Source organism: Toxorhynchites rutilus, chromosome 3, assembly GCF_029784135.1.
Source record: "Toxorhynchites rutilus septentrionalis strain SRP chromosome 3, ASM2978413v1, whole genome shotgun sequence".
Classification (NCBI taxonomy): domain Eukaryota; kingdom Metazoa; phylum Arthropoda; class Insecta; order Diptera; family Culicidae; genus Toxorhynchites; species Toxorhynchites rutilus.
This window is the reverse complement of record NC_073746.1, coordinates 115267896-115280831: the sequence shown is the minus strand read 5'-3', so window position 1 is coordinate 115280831 and position 12936 is coordinate 115267896. Positions and strand designations below refer to the sequence as shown.

Genomic DNA, 12936 nt, shown 5'->3' with positions numbered 1-12936 from the left:
ATTCTACAAAAACATTTTGAAAATTTGAAATTTGTTTTTCTCAAGAACATTAATATATGAATATTCCATACAACTACCAACCAGTCTCCCATTCATTGGAAGAAGTACACTGTTACTTTAGGTAATTTTTATGGGAATTAAAAAAACAATTTTTGAGAAAAATTAATTTCAATCTCCAAAATATTTTTTTTTAAATAAAATTACAATTTATGTATTTTTTACATGAAAATTTGAACAATTTCCTTTTTCATTCTTTGACCAAAATTTTGTAGGTTTTGGAATTATAATTTTTTGTAGAAAATTAAGAAAAAAAAACTTTGGCTCTTTCCAAAAATCTAATTCTTTTCTCGAGATTTCAAGTATGCCAAGTTGCTCAAATGACCCATGTCTTTACACACTTAACGTTACATTGCAATCTAAGATGGTCCGGATTCGTCTTTGAAAATGTGTACGTTATATCGAGATAAAATGTACGTTATATCGAATGACGTTATATCGAGGGTGCGTTATAACGAGGGTACGTTATATCGAAGTTCCTCTGTATCATGATGTTTGATACTGCAAGTATGGTCATTGTTGTTGTTTCAATGCGGTGCCAAAAAAAGATTGATGTAGTTCTGAGATGTGTAATAATGGTGTTGGTGTAACAAGTATATAATCGCCTGTAGCCTAGTGTATGTCAATTGCGAAAAAGGCCACAGGAATAGCGTTCAAGATAAATTTTCAATGCATTGACATAAACAAACTGCAACATGCGATCTGCTTGTGTATTGTTCTGCGAGGGCAAGGATGAATCATCAATCAATTATCGTCAACTGATTCTACAATAAAAAACCATTTCAAGGCAACCAAACACTTCTACTAGACAGTTATTTCAAAAATTGCGCAGCATTCTAAAATAATATCCGAAGTTATTAGTGCGCGACTTGAACAAAACTCACAGCGTAGTTCTACGTCAACAATGTGGCCGTGCCTTGGACACAACCTCCTATAATTTTTTTACGTGGGACTACGTCTGACCGGAATATATGGGAGGGTGAAATGAAAACCCTACACAGAACATGCAGAGAAAAAGGAAAAATTTCGAATGCTTATAACTCGAACATTACATAATGGATCGGAAAGATAATTGCAACAATTGATAGGAAAAAATTGTACGCATCCATCACAATTAATGTTATTTTTCCCTAGATAACCAATTGAATAACTGTAAAATGTTAAGCGCTATCTAAACGCCGAACTGCCACGTTTTGATTGATCCGATTTAAGGTTTCCCCAACACAGCCATCAAAACCAAGGTGCCTTACATTACATGGCGTTTGCTTAAATTCTTTACTTACACAGCAAAATATGTGTGTTCAATTGAATTCGAAAATAGTTTCATTCCACCAATAATTTAATCAATACAAAGAAATGATTACTAATCCAACGGTAGTCCCACGTCAACCTTGCGGTTACATCATATCACTAAGAGGAAAAATATATATATAAATATCTCTGTGTTGATAGGTCCTACAGAAACGTTATAGGATTGAATGAAAGCTGATTGATAAGGTTAAATGGATTTGCTTATGACTTAGTTGGCCAAAAAATCTGTTAGTTCACATTTTTTTTTTTTTTTTGAAAAAACAAAAAGAAATCTATTTTGTTTGTTTCCGATATTTTTTGTTTGTTTGTTTCCGATATTTTTGCTCACTACATCTACATACACCAAAATAACAATATGTTCGTAAAATATTCTAAAATCTGAAGTATTCAGCTTTGAAATAATGTATATATCATCATCTAAATAGAATGTTTCGAAAGCTTGTTTTCGACTTTCAAAAGTAGTGAAAAAAGATCTACATGGTGGGGTACGAATTCCAGTTTCAGTCACTGTATAGTTCGATTTCTGTGCGATATATATATATATATATATATATATATATATATATATATATATATATATATATATATATATATATATATATATATATATATATATATATATATATATATATATATATATATATATATATATATATATATATATATATATATATATATATATATATATATATATATATATATATATATATATATATATATATATATATATATATATATATATATATATAAATGCGTAGGAAGATTCGCTTTTCTGCTTTGAACTGAAAGAAATAACGAGACGGGTGATGTTCAGTACACTATCGCATTGTTGGTGCAGAACTACGAAATAATTTCATTTTATTCGCTTGTTTATTATTTAAGAACGAAACGAAAATTGAGAATTGATTCTTTCGTAAGAATTTTTTAAAAAAGGTCAATAAGAAAATAAGAAACAACATGTTTCCAAAGTGCATTTATTAAATAACGAGACAGGCGTTGAACTGCTAATGTTAATGGAGAATCCTTAACTTGTTCCTTAAAATTTAAGAAATTCACCAAAAAAGCGAAAGTGAGAATTTACCGACGTGCTGTCATCATCGATACTTTGCTTTTCGCTGAAGCCTCCGTTCAGTCCGGCGGCAGAATAGAAACGGGATTGGTAGAGAAGAGCGTAATGCAGAGGCGAATGAGCGAAACCATCCTACTCCGCTATCACAACTGAATGGACTTTCGAGCGGGCGCTAGCTTATATACAGATTTGTGTGATTTCAATAGCGTTGCACTCCAAGTGTAACACTTTCGTTGTCGAGACTTTGAACTTACATCCAGGCAAAAAAAATTATAGACGTAGTTCTACGTCAATATGTTTCCAAAATAAGAGCGTTGTCACACACCGCGCGTTGCTGTATCTCATCCAATGATTTGCAACAACCGTTCACTCAATCATGTCTGATTTCTGTGATGACATTTGAATATACCGTTAACATAACAGTATCATTCTTATAATGATGCTAGATATACCATCTGTCTTAGAATACTGTTATTAATCAATTTTTGACATAGGACTACGTTTAACCTTTCAATATAGAGCCTATCGTTTGCTCAGTTTTGCTTGAGCGCGTGAAAAACATAAATACCAGCGAAAAAATACGCCATACTTCCCAGCCGGAAACTCATGCCAGACGATTGTGAATGTAAATAGAGTTTATGGTCCTGTTACTAAAACAGATAATAAGGCGCAATTTTAGTTGTGTTTTGCAATTGATTTGACGATATACTTCTCTTTTTTATCGAATGTTAAAAAATGAACATCGTCTAGTGCGAACGTCATGAAAGAATATTTCGATTGTCCAACAGCTAAACATCACAGAAAACGAACAGAAACACTTGAAAATTCTGGATACAAAAAAAGACACGAATTGAAGAAAAAAAACATCTGAACTGAATTTCCATCTGAGATTCGCTGCTCATTTCTGACGTGGATGATGACGGGTGGTAAAAAGTAGATCACTCACGATCAGAGATCAAAATGCTCGTCTACTTGAGAAGAAAAACATCTGTTTTCACCCACTGCGAAACATAGTTGAGAAGCGAGGGAATGTTATACGCTCACCTTAATTTTCACGAGAAACGCAATGTCGATTTTTGTTTTTCGGCGAGTTACGATTATCCGAAAAATGGTTTTGTTTTCAGGATCTTGTTTAGTCTTTCTTACACGCCAACAATGGTTCTGATTTGACGGATTAAGATGAACAGGCTAACGTTGTTCAAGTTAGCTTTGACTTTTTGCTGTGTGTTTCATTTTCAATATTTTCATCACTGAACGGGAGACGAAAAAGCAGTGTCGATGGACTTCAGGGAGAGAGAGAGAGAGAGAAAGAAAGAGAAAGAGAGAGGGAGAAAGAGAGAGGGAGAGAGAGATTTCCTGTACATATCTCTCTCTGAAAAATAACTTTCCGTGAAGAAGAAGAGACAAAAATTAAAAAAAAATTAACATTGCATAACTCATCAAGAACGAGATTGATTGACTGAATACTTCTCTCACAGCTGAACGAGAATTTCATCTCTTCTCACGATAACATCACCAATTGATACCAAGTGACTACCATTAGTTTCTGTCTCTGGTCCATCATGTTTCGGGTGAAAAATTCGTCTTAAAAGTAGCTTGTGGAATATTTTCCCAGATTTTATCTGTCGAAGGTTTCTATAACAGAAGCAAACAGTGCCTATTGGAGCTGAACCGTATCATTCCAAGTATGCTAAAAAATCTTGAAGTTTGCGTGAATTAATGGATTCCTATTCCCCGGACATGTTACATACATACTAAGAGCAACCTTGGTGATGAAGTCTGGAACTTCTTCATAAATTTTGCTTAAAACTCAAGACAATATCTGCAAGACCACTATTAAATTCTCTGTATTCTTCCACTATGTCCAAAAATGTTCCATCATTGGACATTAGAGATCATATGCCTAGACTAATATTCTATGCGATGGAATAATTTAAAGATCTTCTCAACACTCGAGAGTTTAAAAAATATAAGAGTTTCAAAACATCGAACATTGGAGGTATTCTCCGCCAAATGGTTGCGCGGCCTCTTTACTAACGAATAATCGTGAGCTCAATCCCAAAATTCTCCATTGGATGATTATTCATTTTTTTTTTTCAATAGAAAAACAAGATCGAATTATTTGTCGTTATCGCGATAGTTAGTTAACATGTGGCCAAACTCAATAAATTAAACAAGATGCAGCATAGAACGTATTTTAGTATGTAATACGCCGAAAAGTAGTAAATAAAAAGTTGTAGAATCTGCGCCTAGAGGCACGGACGGAAACTTGACGTAGGACTTCGAAAACAATTGCTTGTGAATAGTAACTGTTCAGAAATCCGAAATCCTCAAAATGGTGGCCCTAGAAAAATCGTTTACCTCAATAGAGTATATTAGTTGTAAGATTTATAAATGTACTGAAGAATACAACTCCATTTCATCTTTCATGACTCGATTAGTTTCAACTAAACCGGTTCTTTTGCAGCTATTTTTAAGCTGTAGGATTATTGGTGAGAAAATAATCCGTGGTTATATTTCGGCCTCGATGAAGATATGGTCCGGCTAACTTTAGAACTACAAATTCGCCCAAGGGTGTTGCAGTTCGCGTTTCATCCTTTCCTGTCTGAGGCAACCCATTTATAACGTATTTAAATTGAATATCTACTGCCAACCAACACTTTAAGCCAAATTTGAGCGGCTTATTTGGCATGTATTATGTGAATTTTGCAGCAAGCATTAGAAGGGAACAGTTGCTCGAACAGTTGAAATATTCTCGTGAGGTTTTTGACAGCATTGGCTATTGTATGTAAATTGATTCCATATTTTGGATATCATAGTAAAGTTGTTGCTGCGTAAATGTTTGGATCGTTCCGTTTTTTTTCATCAAATCGGACAAATCGAATGATTTGCATGAATTCTTCCAATCTCTTTTCAAAACCCGAAGTGCTTCTTCTTCAGTACAACTCTTCACATATTCTATCATGATTCTGCTTGCATACTTCCGTCAGATTCCAAAATCTCGATACCATCCTTGAATCACTTCATTTTCATCTTCATCAGAACCAGACATTCCTCACAAATACGAACTATGTTTTGCGACCTTTTATTTCCTTTTCTAGACATATTTAGATGATGAAAAAGGCCCTTTTATAAAAATAGTTCAAAATTGAGGTTCACAATAATATTACTAATTCAAAAAGCACTCTAGTGCTTTATTTTTCAATATCCAAACAACTGAAACCTTCAGAATCTCTTCGCTCTCTGACATCAATTGACATTCTCCAATTCCTTTTTTTCAATTGTTGCTTTTCGGCATCTGTTTTGTCACTAGGGACAATTTCAACAATGTTTTCTCCAGGCATATTATTTGTTAAATGACCAATTAAGAATGCTGGAAATACACGGCATAAGGTCTCCAAAATCAATGAAAACTAATTTTTTGGAAAAAAAAACTTTGCCTTTAATGACTACGAATGTGAGTTTTAATCAAGTATTGTTATTTTAATTAAGTAAAGTGAATTAATCGTACAGATTTCATACAAGAAATAGTGTCATGGATAGAACAACAATGAAGAGTGAGAAATTGAAAAATTCTAAAATTATATATTGGGCCTCGTTATGTTATGTTTTGCTGTTTAAGATACAGTCTGGTGAAAGCTGTCGGCATAATTATTCATGCTGTTTGGTTTGCTTGTTGCATTCCTGATCTATTGCTTTTGGAAACATTTCGGCAACACTTCAAAATATGCAATATTATAATGTTATAATCATCTTGGGAATATTTTTGTGGAAAATGAATGCTTTATGTGTTCACAAATGACAACTTTCTTAAAAAAAATCAACGATATTAATTAATGAAACTTTACAGAAAATAAAGTATTGCTTATCAATTTTTAGTAACCGTTTTTGGCGTAATGTAATAATGTATCATTGAATATTTCTTAGTATGACTTATGTTTTTTTCTCTAATTAACCCTCCAATACTCGAGAATGCGATCTCAGAGACCGAGAATAAATAGTTCTGTTTTGAGAAGACTGAACTGAGTGATTGAAGTTGAAGAAAAAATATTTTCTGGAGTTGTTTCATCTGATTATATCTTTTCTTACTTTAAATAAATACAAACAATAACCAAATTACAGAGACACGCACAGTCTGTGACACTGTGCTCGAGTTATGATTTTGCGCGCGAGTACAGGCTGGTATATAGACTCTAGAACTTTCTCTGGTTCTTGTATAATTGGCCAACGAGTATTGCTTGCCTTCTGCGCCGCGCCAATGTTGAATTAAGCTGTTTTGTTTTGATAGTGAATTGCCCTGCGCATAATTCATAATTCATCTACCAGCACACTCTATATGTCAACCGCGTATGTTCGAAGGTTTTCCAAGAGATGATGCATATCAAACGAGAAAAGTTGCATGCTCAAAAAACACCTTGCCGTACCGAAGGGATGACATTATAATGACTAAATATTTCCGAGACAATGGAAACGCAAAACATTCATTCCGGGAGTTACAGAGCTTAAGCTTAAACCATATCCGCTATTAAACCATATCCGTTAAGCTTAAACCATATCCGCTATTTTCGAGTTTTTTTTGGAAATTTAAATAGGTCAGACTTCCTCCTTTGTCAGTGGGATTGATTTTCATCATTGTTTCCAGTACGGTTTCAGAAATCAACATAGTACTGAGACTGCACTTCTGAAAGTACACGACAATATAGCACGAATAATTGACAAAAAACTATACTGCTCCTAATAGACTTCACATTGCAACATTCCTATTTGGTCGTGTTGTGCATTGAAAAAAAGTTACGCATATCAATTGTGTTCTATGATTTTTCGAGCTCAACTGGGTAACCTAACGGAAGTTATCAGACTGACAGAAATCGAGTTCAAGTATTTCAAGTTCAATTTCAAGAAATCAAGTTTTCTGCAATGGTTGTAATTACTGCAATTACTTTTAAACCGGTTCTCTCAGGAATGCCACAGGAATCGGTTCATGGATCCTTAGTTTTCCGTTTTTCATAAGAGATCTCTCACCGGGGGCAATCTTTTCTCCACACACCCTTTTTCCGATGACGTTCGAATGCAGATATCAACATGTAAATGTTCACCAAAAATGAGAAAAAATTATAATGATTTATTTCCTAGAAAGGCTGAGACGAACCAATCAAGAAGGCTGAATATCTCAAAACTAAAGAATAAAAAAATATTCCCAAGAAAAATTCACTATCGAAAGTTTTTTATTTTTTATCATTAAAGCCTTTGTTTGGTTAGGTTTTGATAAAAGATGATAAAAAAATAAAAAAAACTACCTCCGATCTCTTTCTTCACATTCTTATGCTCATGTAACATTTGTAAATCGCTTAAAGAATTTAGATGTTGTCTTTAGGAGTAATCTAGAGCAGTATGATCTCGAATTCTAAAAACCTAAATAATGTTTGAAGCATTGTTTCTATGAGGCAGAAGTTATCATATATGGTTGTTTAATCAACATCAATGTTTTGAGTAGATCACTCCAAATGTTTTGTGGGGCTCCCAAAGAATGTGTCCAATATGTTTATTTTCTGCCAAATTTTTTTTTTTGTTTGCCGTATTTAAAAATGAAAAAAAAGAAGTTTATTTTGCGTTTTCCTTCACATACAGATCCACTACAACTCTGCGTAACGTAACTCGATATAACGTAACTTTTTAAAAAGTAAAAATAAACAATACAGAAATAGTTTTTGGAGTATAGATTATTTCGAATAAATGTTTCTAGTTAGTTTTCAAACAAATTAGTACCGTAAAATGTGGTAGCATTGGTAGTTTTCCTTTTGGATCTCAATTTTATTTTTTGACAAAAAAGAGCATGTGGAAAACAATGTACAAATTGTTTTGTATTACAGTCCACGACAATTTTCTCTATGAAATACGCATGCTATCAACCTGATATTCTTAGGCGGCCTTTTCATTTGGTACTGTTATGGCATTTTTTGATCTTTTAGCATAACTTTGAACATGTTTCAAGAACAAAATTCAGAGGAATTTCAATTTGGAGATAAAGTAAATCACACATAGAAACTATGAAAGTAAACATTGATACTAGAGATGAAACGGATATCCGTCCTATTCGGCCAATATTTACTATCCGGCTGGATACGGGATATTGGGAAAAATCCGTAATTTCTCATTAACACAACATAAATAACGGACGGCGCCAGTGTTTATGTGGTTGGCGTAACAGCCTCAAAATCCGATCGGCCTGGGTTCACAGCTGGCGTCGTAGGGATTTTCTGAGGCAAAAGAATTCTGGTTACGTCTTCCTTCGGAAGGAAAGTAAAAGAAGTTGACCCGGCTCATGAGTTGTTGAGTCTGATAGGTAGGAACAGGTGAAGTCGCCTCCCTGATGTCGTTGATTGGCACTGAAGTGGTGATAACAGGCCGACAAAAAATAAGCAAAGATAAAAAAACAACATAAATCATTACAAAATAACTCATTAGCTAGCTAGCATGGCATAGCAAAACCATTTATCCATGATTAAAAATAAGGTTTGATTACTGAAATGCCAGATTTTTTGATAAATTAAATCAATATTTACTCATAACAATAATTTATTAACTGTACTCAAAATTACCCAGTGGTTATTATTATGATGAATAAATGATAAATTTTCGGAAGTTGTTGATGACAACCGATTACGCTTTGCTTCGTAAACCAGGCTAACTTCAGAGAACAGTCTTCGCTGTAATACGGACCACTTCTAGTTTTATAAGAAATCCTCAGTATTTTGGTAATTATGCTACGCAAGAAGCATTAATAGCATACTTTTGTCATTTCGAAACACCTTGCAACACTTGAGCGCACGAAATATCAAAATTGTAAACAAAACAGGTTTTCGTCTCTTGCGATTGAAAGCGATCTAATTGTGAAGGTAACTGCAAAAACTGTATATTCCGTTTGTTGCCAGTATCTCAGTCCCTCAGAAGATTGTTCCGGTTCTGCATGCATGAAAAGGTATGTGAAATATAATATAAAATGCGTGTGCAAAATAATGCAAAAGGTGCTCTGGGGGGAAGACGGACCATTTTCGACGGGGTAAAGGCGCCACACGTTGTGATATCAACACGTCTAATCGGAACCAGAAATACCTACTTCGGGATCATGAGGACTTCACCTGAACGGATTTTGAGAGATTTTAGAGCCACGTAGAAAATCGTCCGATAATTTGGTAAATTTTCTCACGCATGTTTTGAAAACTCTGCACATGGAATATAGATAGCCTTTTCAGAAGTTTGTGTGTAGTTTATGAACAACATTTAGTACCTTAGACAACACTGTTCCTGTAATTTTTACTAGACTAAACTGTTTGAAAATAGTATCGCTCTGTCTACCCCGCGGGTGGCCCTTCTTACCCCGCCAGCAAAATAAGAAGTGTTTTTTTATTATTTCAAAAATTAATGAAAAAACGCCGAAAAAAGTTAAAAACAGTTACACATTTTTCAGTAGTAGATTATTATATACTCAATGATATGCAGCACAACAAATAGGGGAAATCCTAAAGGACGTTTAACTGAAAATTGGTTTTCTTAGGGGAACAGTCTTACCCCGTCTTCCCCTACATATAAGCTTGATTCATGACGTTTTGAGTCAGCCCCAAATCGATCAGCAAATACTGCTATGACCATCTATTGCCAAACAGCAGGAACTAAGTTGCTGGCTTAGTACAATACAGTAATTTAATTAAGAAGTCAGGAGTTAGTTGTCACGACATAAAAGTATACGACTCAATCTGAAATGGAATAAAGTATAATCCATCCGATTATTATCACTTGTAGATTTGATTGCCTTTCGCTTTTGTGTAATGCAAAAACTTACTGTTATGTACAATGTTAACGCAATCACTTGAATTAGTTGATAACTTGAAAACTTTGAAAGATTGGTTGCCGGATAAACGCTAAAAGGATTCATAAGTTACCCTGGTTTAATCAGAAACCCCTTTGTTTTTTTCAAATTTATATTACTGCATTGACTGCATAAACTCTAACGTTAACAGCTGTTGTGAAAAATACGATTTGAATCCTAGTTGATCTGGCAATCTCAGTCAAATGTGTCTAAGTTCACCGCCCGTGAATACGGAATATGTTCGATTCATATTTCATAGAAACATGAACAAGTTGATTAATTTGATTTTAATGAGATGCAGGTGACTATTTCCGGTGTGACTGAATACCAAAAATCATTCCAGTTTTGGGCCATTTATAAAAGCAATTGAGGTTAGGTTAAACGTTAAAACGAAAACTGAAACAATAAATTTGAGAGGTACCATGTTCTGCCGAAACCCTTCGAGAAAGATGTATATTTTTTCGTTCACCACGAGTAACACAAAAATGTCGTAATTTGTGAAGCAATTACCATGAATGAAAGCGACCTTTCAACATATTGGATACATCACTTACACTAAAACTGTCTCTAGTAAATTTCGTTACGTTTTTGGATCCAATACTATTTTATAATGACAAAAATTATGAAAATTATTTCTATTGCCTTAAGGGTAGTGTTGCTTTTGAAACACATGAATTGCGGAAGCAAGCTTGATGACAATCGTATATTTCAATTCATAAGTACTATGAGTCCGGTAGTTGTTTACTATAAAACTATCGAAAATTATAAATTGCACTAGTTTCAATGAACAACAATTCAGTCCTCGAACAACATATGCTAGCCGACAGCTGTTCCGTCAATGTATGCTTCAGGTCTTTCATGTCAACAGCAGCAATGTCCAACATCTTAATATTTGCATGACATGCACAGGAATCGCAATAATACATGATGCCGTCGGCAATACTTACCTTGATGAATTAATTTATCTTCCCTCCGCTTGCTCTCACCACGGCTCCAATTCCAATCAACATAAACACACGGGACACTTAATTAGGTTTACAAACACTAATCCTTCTTCATGGGATAATTAACTGGCACCTGCTGTTAGTTTCACACACTGGTTTTCCTCAAAAGTTGAATCGCGTTCACTGCTTCAATAAGACGCAAAAAGTCGCACTTAGTTTCGCTTTTTAGCTGTTCAACTATACCAGACCAATTCGTGGGTTCTGGAATCTCCTTAAGTACTTTCCAATCTTCACTTTTTCCTACCCAAACGTGATCTAGTTATCACCCAAGCCGAAAGCGACTTGACTCGGTCGTTTCGCACCTCTTCAACTGAAACAATTGGTGTAAATGAGTCTCTGTGATCGGCAGCTGCTCGCAAACAGGCGCTAATGAAGCCCGGTAATAAAGCTGAACAACTTCAAAGGACCAAAGACGCGCCAAGAAGTTGCTTCCGCTGATGATGTTGCCGGATTTTGCAAACACTGCTAATGAAATTATCGATTCGTTCCCCCGCGAACAAAACTGCACACCACGTGCGAGATTCACAACGATCTTCGCCGCGGTTTGCCACTGTTTGATCCTACCGGTCCTGGGGCTGAGCGAGCGAGTGTTGTTTTGTTCAAGGTGTCACTTTTTCCCCTCCTTCCGCGACCCAACGGCCAACAGTGGTTTCCGAAGCCTTGGGTACGAACGAATGAAATTTTCAGTTGTCATCAATATCCAATTAATTCCACTGAAAGGCGTCGATTATTCATGGACACTCGGCACCTTGTTTTTTTTGTTTAGTTATTATCTCACCCGTCACTAGAAGCGCGAAGGCACCTTCGGTGAAGTCGTACCGTGGTTAATTGAGAACGAATTGAACGTTATTTTCGAGTCATCGACGGTGATGACGATCCAACATAACAACGGGGTGCTTCCCCCCGGATTCATGACAACAAATAAAATCGACAGGTCAAACGCTACAGTCGGCACTGGGGTTGCATATCTGCAGTTGCACTGTCTTCATGCCAGACTATATTGCACTGGGAACGGCACATGCGCGTTGTAATCTATGTCCATTTGTGACTGACACCGACGATTTCTCGCATCAATCGCAACGTCGCACAGAGATCAATATCGTGTTTCTGTTATCGTTCAGGTGCGCACTAGAGGGTGTAACGATCGCCGCAAAAAGTACGCTTGAAAACCAAATGCAACTGTCAAAACAATCAACAACAACAACAACGAATACCGCACAACCAACAGAAGCGCGCACGGAACCTCGCAGACTACGCCAAACGAACGTTGAACAAGAACTGAGCGGCCGCTATCGCAACGTGTAAACAACAAGGTGGACCAGGTAGGCTGGTCGAATACCTGTGTGCGGTCGTAAATTAAACCAACACCAGCGTCGAATTTCATCGCGGCTCTCGCTGCATCCGTGGTGGTGCTTTCGCGGGATCCAACCAACAAACAACGAGTGGAACGATTTGTCTCTTTCACTCAACCGTCGAGAGCTCTATGGTGCGCCCACTCGGAATTGCCCACCTGATTCGCTATCTCACAACACCACCACCTATCAATATTCCAAAAAAACCGGTCTGACGGTACTCACGAACGCGGTGTGTACTGAACGTCGCATAACAAGCGGTCGAGGTAAGAAACG

At 35.8% G+C, this 12936-nt stretch overlaps 1 protein-coding gene across 2 annotated transcripts in view; it reads right to left on the bottom strand.

The window, feature by feature from the left end:
• Window positions 1–12569, bottom strand: part of LOC129776734 (homeobox protein aristaless) — a 292574-nt gene extending 280005 nt beyond the window's left edge. The window contains exons 1-2 of one of the 2 annotated variants that reach the window (XM_055782553.1): window positions 12087–12569; window positions 11252–11618 (exon numbers count right to left, since the gene is read on the bottom strand). The gene's annotated coding sequence lies outside the window, so the exon portion shown is untranslated. Of the gene's footprint in view, window positions 1–11251 lie in introns of both variants that reach the window. The other variant, XM_055782554.1, reaches the window with a different exon arrangement.
• Between the last annotated feature and the right edge of the window lie 367 nt (window positions 12570–12936).